The sequence below is a fragment of the Pseudorasbora parva genome, chromosome 1 (genome assembly GCF_024679245.1).
Source record: "Pseudorasbora parva isolate DD20220531a chromosome 1, ASM2467924v1, whole genome shotgun sequence".
NCBI classification, from domain to species: Eukaryota; Metazoa; Chordata; class Actinopteri; order Cypriniformes; family Gobionidae; genus Pseudorasbora; species Pseudorasbora parva.
The window spans coordinates 57,362,704-57,372,221 of record NC_090172.1 but is presented as its reverse complement, the minus strand read 5'-3'; the positions used below and the strand labels follow the sequence as shown (position 1 = coordinate 57,372,221).

Sequence of the window (9,518 nt, the reverse complement as noted above, 5' to 3'; positions counted from 1 at the left end):
CATTGCAGTTCTCTGTGTGCTAGCCATGGCTGCTCTGCTTTGCCTCAACTAAATCTCAGCTATCCACTTGCATCAATTGCACAAAAAAAACAAAAAGATCCCAGCGGTGCCTCCATTTATGTAACCCCTTTTTCCTGTGCTTTTAGTACTGTCGGTAGCGAAACTACTGTAGTAAATGTGAACACAAGATAGGGCCCCTGGTCTGGTTAAGAAATAAAAATAAAACTAATAAACGCCTAACTTCATTGTTGAGCTTCTTTTTTATAACTATTGGTTTTAAACAAAACTTAGTAGCGGTGCCTCCGTTTAGTAGTAAAGCTAAGTTTACTTTCAATTATCCCACTAGGAATGTGACCTTTAAATTACGGTTGTAAATTCAAATAACACAACAAATTGTGAATGAAAGAAATTATATACACTTTACTGAAATAAACAAGAGATATAGTATTCAGTAGAAGGAAATAACTTGGGGTAAATGGACAAAAGAGTTAAACACTATACAATACAAAATAAACCAGTTCCAATATGAACCCTCTAGTCAAACTGGCACAAGGTCAATGTAACAGTATAATCAGTGGGCCCACACACACACACACCCCGGTCTCACATTCACTCAGTCAAAATAACCCAAAAATGTGTTGCAGGCCTGTGACGTTGCTTGAGAGCGTGGTGGCCAAAAACAAAACTGGCCGCTTCACTTTAAAAGCAAACACAAAAATATAGAGTACCTGCGCGGGCTTTGTAGTTTGAAATCCAGTTGCAACGAACGTCAGGCACAACTGTACCAGGTGGCAAAATCAGGCAGATGGCAGATAACACTTCAGCATGGAATCCAGTGAAGAATATCACGAATCAGCAGCAGGAATAGACGAGGAGGTTATCCCGGTCAATAAACAAATGACTAAAGAAACAACTGTCCGTTTCCTGTGTAAAATAGTATATCATCAGTCCCTGTAACTTATCAAATAAAATACAAACATTACTAGTGACCATAACATCGTGTGCAAACATCCTAACAATCACTAACTGTTTGCTAAACATGCTATTCGCGATTAGCGCTTTTTCCAGATTATGTCAGAATGAATACACAGCATAAACACAAAACAGACAATGTACCTTCAGATCAGTAGATAAGCATCCCAGCAGAGCACAACGATTTGTCATCCATAAACTGGGTGTAACTTATCACATTTCTTAGAGAACTAACGCGGTTTGCAAGTTCTAGTTTTTTCCTTTTCTCCTCTGCTTCAAGTGCTGCGCACATCCCCTAAGCCCCGCCCACTCATGAACAGTCACCACGGGGAAAATACCCAATCAGAAAATAGTCAAATAAAGATCAGCAGGTATTTTAATGCATGCCAGTTAGTGTGTATGAGCAATTATAAATTCTAGCAGCCTGTATTTATATATGCATACAAATAACTTCCCTCTGGGCTACACCTGTCAGGCTAATTTTAATGAAAAATTACATTGTAAATGAAGTGTAACCCAACTACCATTACGAGAATGAACCATGGTTTTATATAGCAAAACTATTTTTTTTTTTTTGTGGCATATTGAAATACGATTTGTATAACCATACCATAGTTAAACTATAGTTTTGTAGCAAAACCTTGGATAATTGGTGGAATACTCTACGATAACCATGGTTTGTTGGTTTTATTCGTATAGTAAAACCTTTTTTTATTTTTGTAGGTTTAGTTTAAAGTTTAGCTTGAAGTATTAAAATACTACATAATTTATAATACATGTATAGTGCAAATGTGTCTTAAAAAAATGTGTGGATATTTTTTTTGTGTGCCTGTTCAGTACATAACGATTCAGCGGAGAGGTCAAAATACTTGCAAATTTATTCACCTGCCCTTTCTGCACGTCTGACATATGCACACCAAGGCAGTATCATCAAATAATGACCCACATTGCTGGACATAAAATAAGAGCTGTGGAATATGGAGGTATGTAAGCACAGCTTCAAAAATGTCTATATATTTTTAAATGTGTTCTGACAATTTTTTTATCTCTTGTTTTAGATTATGTTATATACAGCTGTGGCCTTGGCTGTGGTCAGAAGTCCAAACATTTTCATTGCTGTCAGTGTCCGCAGACTTACATAAATAAAGCTGCCCTAAAAGCACATCTATGCAAAACCCACCCCACATCTGCTTTAACTGCAGCTCTACAACCTCCAACTCATTCAGCACAGGCCACGGCTTTGCTGCACCCTCCAACTCATTCAGCACAGGCCACGGCTTTGCTGCACCCTCCAACTCATTCAGCACAGACCACAGCTTTGCTGCACCCTCCAACTCATTCAGCACAGGCCACGGCTTTGCTGCACCCTCCAACTCATCCAGCACAGACCACAGCTTTGCTGCACCCTCCAACTCATTCAGCACAGACCACAGCTTTGCTGCACCCTCCAACTCATTCAGCACAGGCCACGGCTTTGCTGCACCCTCCAACTCATCCAGCACAGGCCATGGCTTTGCTGCACCCTCCAACTCATTCAGCACAGACCACAGCTTTGCTGCACCCTCCAACTCATTCAGCACAGACCACAGCTTTGCTGCACCCTCCAACTCATCCAGCACAGGCCACGGCTTTGCTGCACCCTCCAACTCATCCAGCACAGGCCACGGCTTTGCTGCACCCTCCAACTCATTCAGCACAGGCCACGGCTTTGCTGCACCCTCCAACTCATTCAGCACAGACCACAGCTTTGCTGCACCCTCCAACTCATCCAGCACAGGCCACGGCTTTGCTGCACCCTCCAACTCATTCAGCACAGACCACAGCTTTGCTGCACCCTCCAACTCATTCAGCACAGACCACAGCTTTGCTGCACCCTCCAACTCATTCAGCACAGGCCACGGCTTTGCTGCACCCTCCAACTCATTCAGCACAGACCACAGCTTTGCTGCACCCTCCAACTCATTCAGCACAGGCCACGGCTTTGCTGCACCCTCCAACTCATCCAACACAGGCCACGACTTTGCTGCACCCTCCAACTCATCCAACACAGGCCACGACTTTGCTGCACCCTCCAACTCATTCAGCACAGGCCACGGTTTTGCTGCACCCTCCAACTCATTCAGCACAGGCCACGGCTTTGCTGCACCCTCCAACTCATCCAGCACAGGCCACGGCTTTGCTGCACCCTCCAACTCATTCAGCACAGGCCACGGCTTTGCTGCACCCTCCAACTCATCCAGCACAGGCCACGGCTTTGCTGCACCCTCCAACTCATCCAGCACAGGCCACGGCTTTGCTGCACCCTCCAACTCATTCAGCACAGGCCACGGCTTTGCTGCACCCTCCAACTCATTCAGCACAGGCCACAACTTTGCTGCACCCTCCAACTCATCCAGCACAGGCCACGGCTTTGCTGCACCCTCCAACTCATTCAGCACAGGCCACGGCTTTGCTGCACCCTCCAACTCATTCAGCACAGGCCACGGCTTTGCTGCACCCTCCAACTCATTCAGCACAGGCCACAGCTTTGCTGCACCCTCCAACTCATCCAGCACAGGCCACGGCTTTGCTGCACCCTCCAACTCATTCAGCACAGGCCACAACTTTGCTGCACCCTCCAACTCATTCAGCACAGGCCACGACTTTGCTGCACCCTCCAACTCATCCAGCACAGGCCACGGCTTTGCTGCACCCTCCAACTCATTCAGCACAGGCCACGACTTTGCTGCACCCTCCAACTCATCCAGCACAGGCCACGGCTTTGCTGCACCCTCCAACTCATTCAGCACAGGCCACAACTTTGCTGCACCCTCCAACTCATTCAGCACAGGCCACGGCTCATCCTGTAGAATCAGCAGCTCCTCCTCCAGTGATTAAGAGAAAGCAAATCATTGTAAATTGTCCTGACTGTGGAGTGAGCCTGAATTCAAAAAATTTGAACAAACACATTGAGCGGAAACATGAAGTCATAAATCCTATAACTTCTACATATAATCTACCAGCACAGTGTGTTGATAAAAACAACGGGATGTATGTTGTAGCAAAATCCTTTCGTGGCCCTTGTATCCCCATTCATGTGGTGAAAAAAATTTGGGGCTCTTCACAGAGAGTAATGTGTGAAATGGACATCTGCAACACTTGTGCTGAAATGGCACAAAGGAGTGACCTTTTGGTTACACCATGTCTTCACCTGAAGTCTGTAGACTACTCCAGTGCTATTGCACCAAGTGAAGAGTTATCAGAGGATGTGTTGACTGAGATCGTTGAGCAAAAATGGTTTGGAGACACAAGAAAAAAACAATGCCTTAAACAACAAGATCAGGCTAAAAGCAAAGGTGCCACATTTACTAGCCTTGTAAGCATTGGAGGCCCTGACTACAAGTATTATATATCTGTGTATGAGCCAAAAATTTCATATAGCAGACTGGGAAGAGTCTTGGTTAATTACAATTCCAAGAGAAACACTTGGCACTGCCCTTGTATTAAAGGTAGGAAATCATGTACAATACAATATATCAGGTACAATATATATTTACATTTACATTTACATTTAATCATTTAGCAGACGCTTTTATCCAAAGCGACTTACAAAAAAAGGGTAGAGCAATAGAAGCAACGAAACAAACAAAGCCAACAACCTGTAAGAGCTGTAAGAAATCGCAATTAATTAGCAGAGTACACAATGTTTTTTTTTTTTTTTTTTTTTTTTTTTTTTTATAGCCAGCTACAACAAATACTCACGTACGGAAAATACAGAACACTGGATTTGGATAGCTAAGATAACAACCCATTAGGACTAAGGCTGATGCCCCAACTGTTGTCGTTAATGCGGATTCAGTGGCCCAATGGGTTGGTTTTGTATGGCATTCTAGCTAAACGCGCAGCAATAGCCATCGACAGCAAAAACTCACGTACGCAAAATACAGAACACTGGGTTTTGGTAGCTCTGATAACTATGTAACATACCCGCCTGAAGGCACAAATCCGGATGAGAGACGTAGATATGATCAGTAAGTGCTATTCTGTATTGGTCAAGTGCAATAGGAAAAGTGCAATTGGAAAAGATGTGTCTTAAGATGTTTTTTAAAAATGGCTACAGACTCGGCAGCACGAATTGAGATCGGCAGGTCATTCCACCAGGTGGGAACGGTCCAGGAAAATGTCCGTGAGAGCGATTTCATGCCTCTTTGGGAAGGAACCACGAGGCGCCGCTCATTTGCAGAACGCAAGCTTCTGGAGGGTGTGTAAGTCTGAACAATTGAGTTTAGGTATAATGGTGCAGAACCAGTGGTTGTTTTGTAGGCGAGAACTAGAGCCTTGAATTTGATGCGAGCAGCCATTGGCAACCAGTGCAGTTTGATGAAGAGAGGCGTAACATGCGTTCTCTTCGGCTCATTAATATATACCACGGCTCATTAATATATACCACAAGAAAAAGCTTCCTGACACACCATCAGATGTTTTTATGGAGGGAATAAAGAAGGAAGATATTCCTCAACATCTTGTTCCTGAGGAGGAGTTCTGCTCTCAGTGCCCTGGACCTGTTCGTCTCAGTGCTCCTGTCCTCATCACAAGACATGCTAAAGTGGCAATGTTCACTGGTGTAGTGACTGGTAGGAATATATTTTCAATATTTAATATACGTGAATATTTAATATCTGTTAAGTCAATGGTTTATGTCAGTTTGCAGTCATTTTGCATTGTTACAATACTGGGGTAGTGTTAAATTAAAGTATTCCATACACAAAGTAAATTGTAAGTGATTGTTTTACCTCATCATGTCTTATTATTGTCTTTTTTTCCCCTTTAGGAATATCCACATACTGCAAGAAATGCAGTAATTGTGGTATGTTTTACAGATACCAGGACTGGATGCATGGGCTTCACAATTTTAGTGACAAAGTGCTGCTGACCATCTTCCTATGCCATTTTATAAGGAATTCTGTTCAGGTATTGTTTCTTACATGAGTTATTTGTGAAATGGAAAGGACAATGGGTCTCATTCATTAATAACTTCATGGTTTTTCATATTTATACGCACAGGAGAACTTCTCAAGAAAATGTCCACCTAATTCAATATACTTTTGTGCACACATGAATTTGTTCCTAATTGTTTGTACGGACATTTCCAAGTACGCAAGCTTGGTGAATGAGACCCATTATTCTTATTCTAAGGTTCTTCCTCAGCTGAAACTAATACATGTTCTTTTGATTATTCTCACTAAGACTCATGTGTCAGTTGGAAGAGTGCGTTCTATTTTGCAAAAAACAACACGTGTGCCTTACCCAAAGGAGTCAGAGTTTCTTCATGGCTATTTACATTTTGAGGCACTGACCCACCATGAATACAACTTTTCATGTCTTAAATGTGGTCATCATCCACCAGTTGTTGTAATGGATTTACACAGAAAGGGAGCGTTCAGCATGGCAGGTAAAAAAATATAATTTAGTGGTTAATTTAGTTTATTTATTTCATTTTCTAGCTTGCAGTCAAGCTGTGTAATGTACTTTTTTTATCCAGTCAGTGACATAAGTGTACCGTGTGAAACCTACAATGGGGAGGTGAATTCAGAGGACTTCTGGGAGACCCTTTCAATGGAGAGGATTGCAGCTGGCTTGTTGAAAAGTAAGTCTGTTGAACAATAATACACAAAAATGTAAACTGCTTCTGTCTCTTGTGAATGCTTAAGTTCTTCATCTTATCTGCATATCCAATGTGTGCAGCTGGATGTAATGAGGCAAAATAGATCTGTTGCAACTCTTTGAAGTACAGTGAAAAGAGTTTATGATGATGTTTTTCATAAAACAACAAAAATGTCAATTTTTTTCATGAATTTGTTTCACTACATTTCTTTCAGAGTGGCAAAAGGTGCAGAGCTCAAGTGCACAAGACCTCATTACTGAAATGGATATGACGGAGGAAAGACTCCGCAGGGTATCCGCGGGGTCTTGAAAAGTCTTAAAAGGTGATAAATCAATTTTGGGAAAATTAAGACCCTTATAAAGTATTAAAAAGTCTTATCACGGCTTTATAAAGTCTTCAATTTTGAAAGTATTTTGTTCAAGCTTTGTCAAAAGAGTTTGACTCCAAAAAGTATTTATGAATATATTTATTTTCATCCCCATAAGTATTAAAAAACAACAGGGTGCTCAGTCTGAGATCGGCTCGCAGCGCACGCGCCAGGGATGGAAATTAGCACCCGCCACCAGCCAAATGCGGCTGATTTTGAGTTGTGGGGGGTAAACTCGCTTCACCTACCGAGCTGTTTCACCTCTTTGTAAACTTTGTTCAAATATGCATGCGAGTGCTGCCGTATGTGCGCATATGACCAGTCGTTTTCTCCGTCACAACTCGAGTGAAGACGCGCGCGCTGAGAGAAGATCTGACGCTGTGCATCATCCGAGAGCGCGCACTCGTCTCACAGAGTTTTCTTTCAAGTCTTGCGCTTAAACGGACAAACTCGCACAAGAAGTATGTCATCATGCCCATCTTGATGAGTATCCAAGCAGACATAGTCTGAATATGCCTTAAGTGAACTGGATAGTATGCACAGTCGAGAAAGACGAGCATATCCCTGCATCAGGTCTTAAAGGCGCAGTAGCCTTTACTGCTGCCTGAGTGATGTCCTTATATTTAGTTTCACATATTTAGTTTCCTACAATAGAGATTTTAAGTCCACATTCGACTACAACTGTTTATTAAAGGTTTGTTGCCGATTAGAACTTGAAGTGCGATGAGGTCTTAATATTTTGAGAAGGTCTTTAAAAAGTCTTAAAAAGGTATTGAAATTAACTTCAGGATTCCTGCATATACCCTGCTAAGTGATGAATTAATGAATCTAAAGGTATTTTACACCTTTCTGCACTTCACTGTCCTTTTCTGTAGTCTTTTACATTTTGCAATGGACCCATTTCACATTTCTGGTGTTCACAGAAGCAGAAGTTGTTATAGCAGTGTAAATGTTCATAGAATGTTGATACCTGGATAGGCATGATCACATATGTGAAAAGGGTCAATTTGAAAATAATGATAATTGTAAGTAAAACCAATCATGACCATATAGGCTTAAAGTAGTTGTCACCTTCAAATTGAACTAACATACAATTAAAAGTGGAAATTATAATTGTAATGGAAGTATCAAACATAATTGTGGTCTAACAACAGGTTGCAGACATTCGAAAACTCTGCAAGGCCTGTGGTGTAGGCACTCAAGGATCAAAGACTGATCTTTTATCTAGACTCAGAGGAGAGATGCAAAACAGAACTGCATACGACAAGATAAGTTATTGACTGTTATTTACTAAATAAACTATTCTTTTCAGGTGGATGGGCAGTCATTTTATGCCCTTGTGGTGTGGTTTACAGTGTGAAATGTCTCCTTCGGGCTGAAAGTCCTAGAGACTTTTCTGACATGTTGTTCTCGTGGAAACACATGCCAAACACCCTATTTATGACTTTGCCAGAGGTCTGGCCACCCATGCTAACTTACGGAGACCAGAAGCAATGCCATTTACTCCATTTGAAGGTCGGCTGGCAGAGGATACAGAACACAATCTGAGGGCTGCACAGAGTGGAACCCTTACTGTAAGCCTACCTTGGTTGAGTGACAAGAAGTTGGATGAAGATGCCAACTGCCATCCAGTGACTGGATCCTCGGCTCACTATGCCCTATATGACAAATTCCACGAGTCAAATTCTAAGGATGTGCGAGACTCACTCAGAAAGATTCAGCTTGTTCCAGAGCTGGCTGGAAGAGTTAATACACAAGCTGCAGAACAACTTTTTTCAGGAATGCGGAAGAATAACTATTTCCTGAATATGATGTAGCCCACCACTCATATGTTTCTTGTCAGAAATATTTTGCACATTCAAAATGAAGAAAAAAAAACAAATCAATGCTGACAAAAATCCAAAAGGGCCAGTCAAAATCAACTAGAAACCTCCAAAAAGATTTGCTTGGACGTTTGGTTGTTGGTAAATTATTTATATCAATGCTTTACCTTGAATATTATTTATTGCATTCTATGCACATTTCAAGTCTCTTTGCATTTATTGTGTCTTTAGATACAAAGAGCAGGGCTCCTGAAATTACCAGACTGCACATGATAAAACCCACCAAAACTTTCTGGGGCAAGCCACTGACTCATTCACAGCATAAACTGGTAATATAGCAATACAATTGCAACTGCAGTCCTCAATTATGATTACATATATATATTTTTTTTTTTTATGACTTATTTATTTTAATTTACATTTGTATGACAGCAACTTACAATAGAGAAACATAAGCAATTTGTCACAGAGCCAGTTTCTTTCAATAACTGAACATGTCTTATCTCATGATAGATGGCTCAAGCTTTTTCGGGTAATATTGAGGATGAAGTGGCATGTGTGGAATCAACAGTAATAAAACAGAAAGACTTAAGAACTTTGACGGAACATTGTGAGGTTGAAGGAAATGTAAGAAACACTAGCATAATAAACATGAATCAAAAATTATAACTTTGAAGGTTCCATTTAAAGTATTCTCTCCCCTCCTCAGGTG

General features: G+C 41.5%; 1 pseudogene; it reads left to right on the top strand.

Moving 5' to 3' along the window:
- The first annotated feature begins 4,084 nt into the window (after positions 1–4,084).
- Positions 4,085–8,875, top strand: LOC137069670 (HMG domain-containing protein 3-like; annotated as a pseudogene).
- Positions 8,876–9,518: the final 643 nt, after the last annotated feature.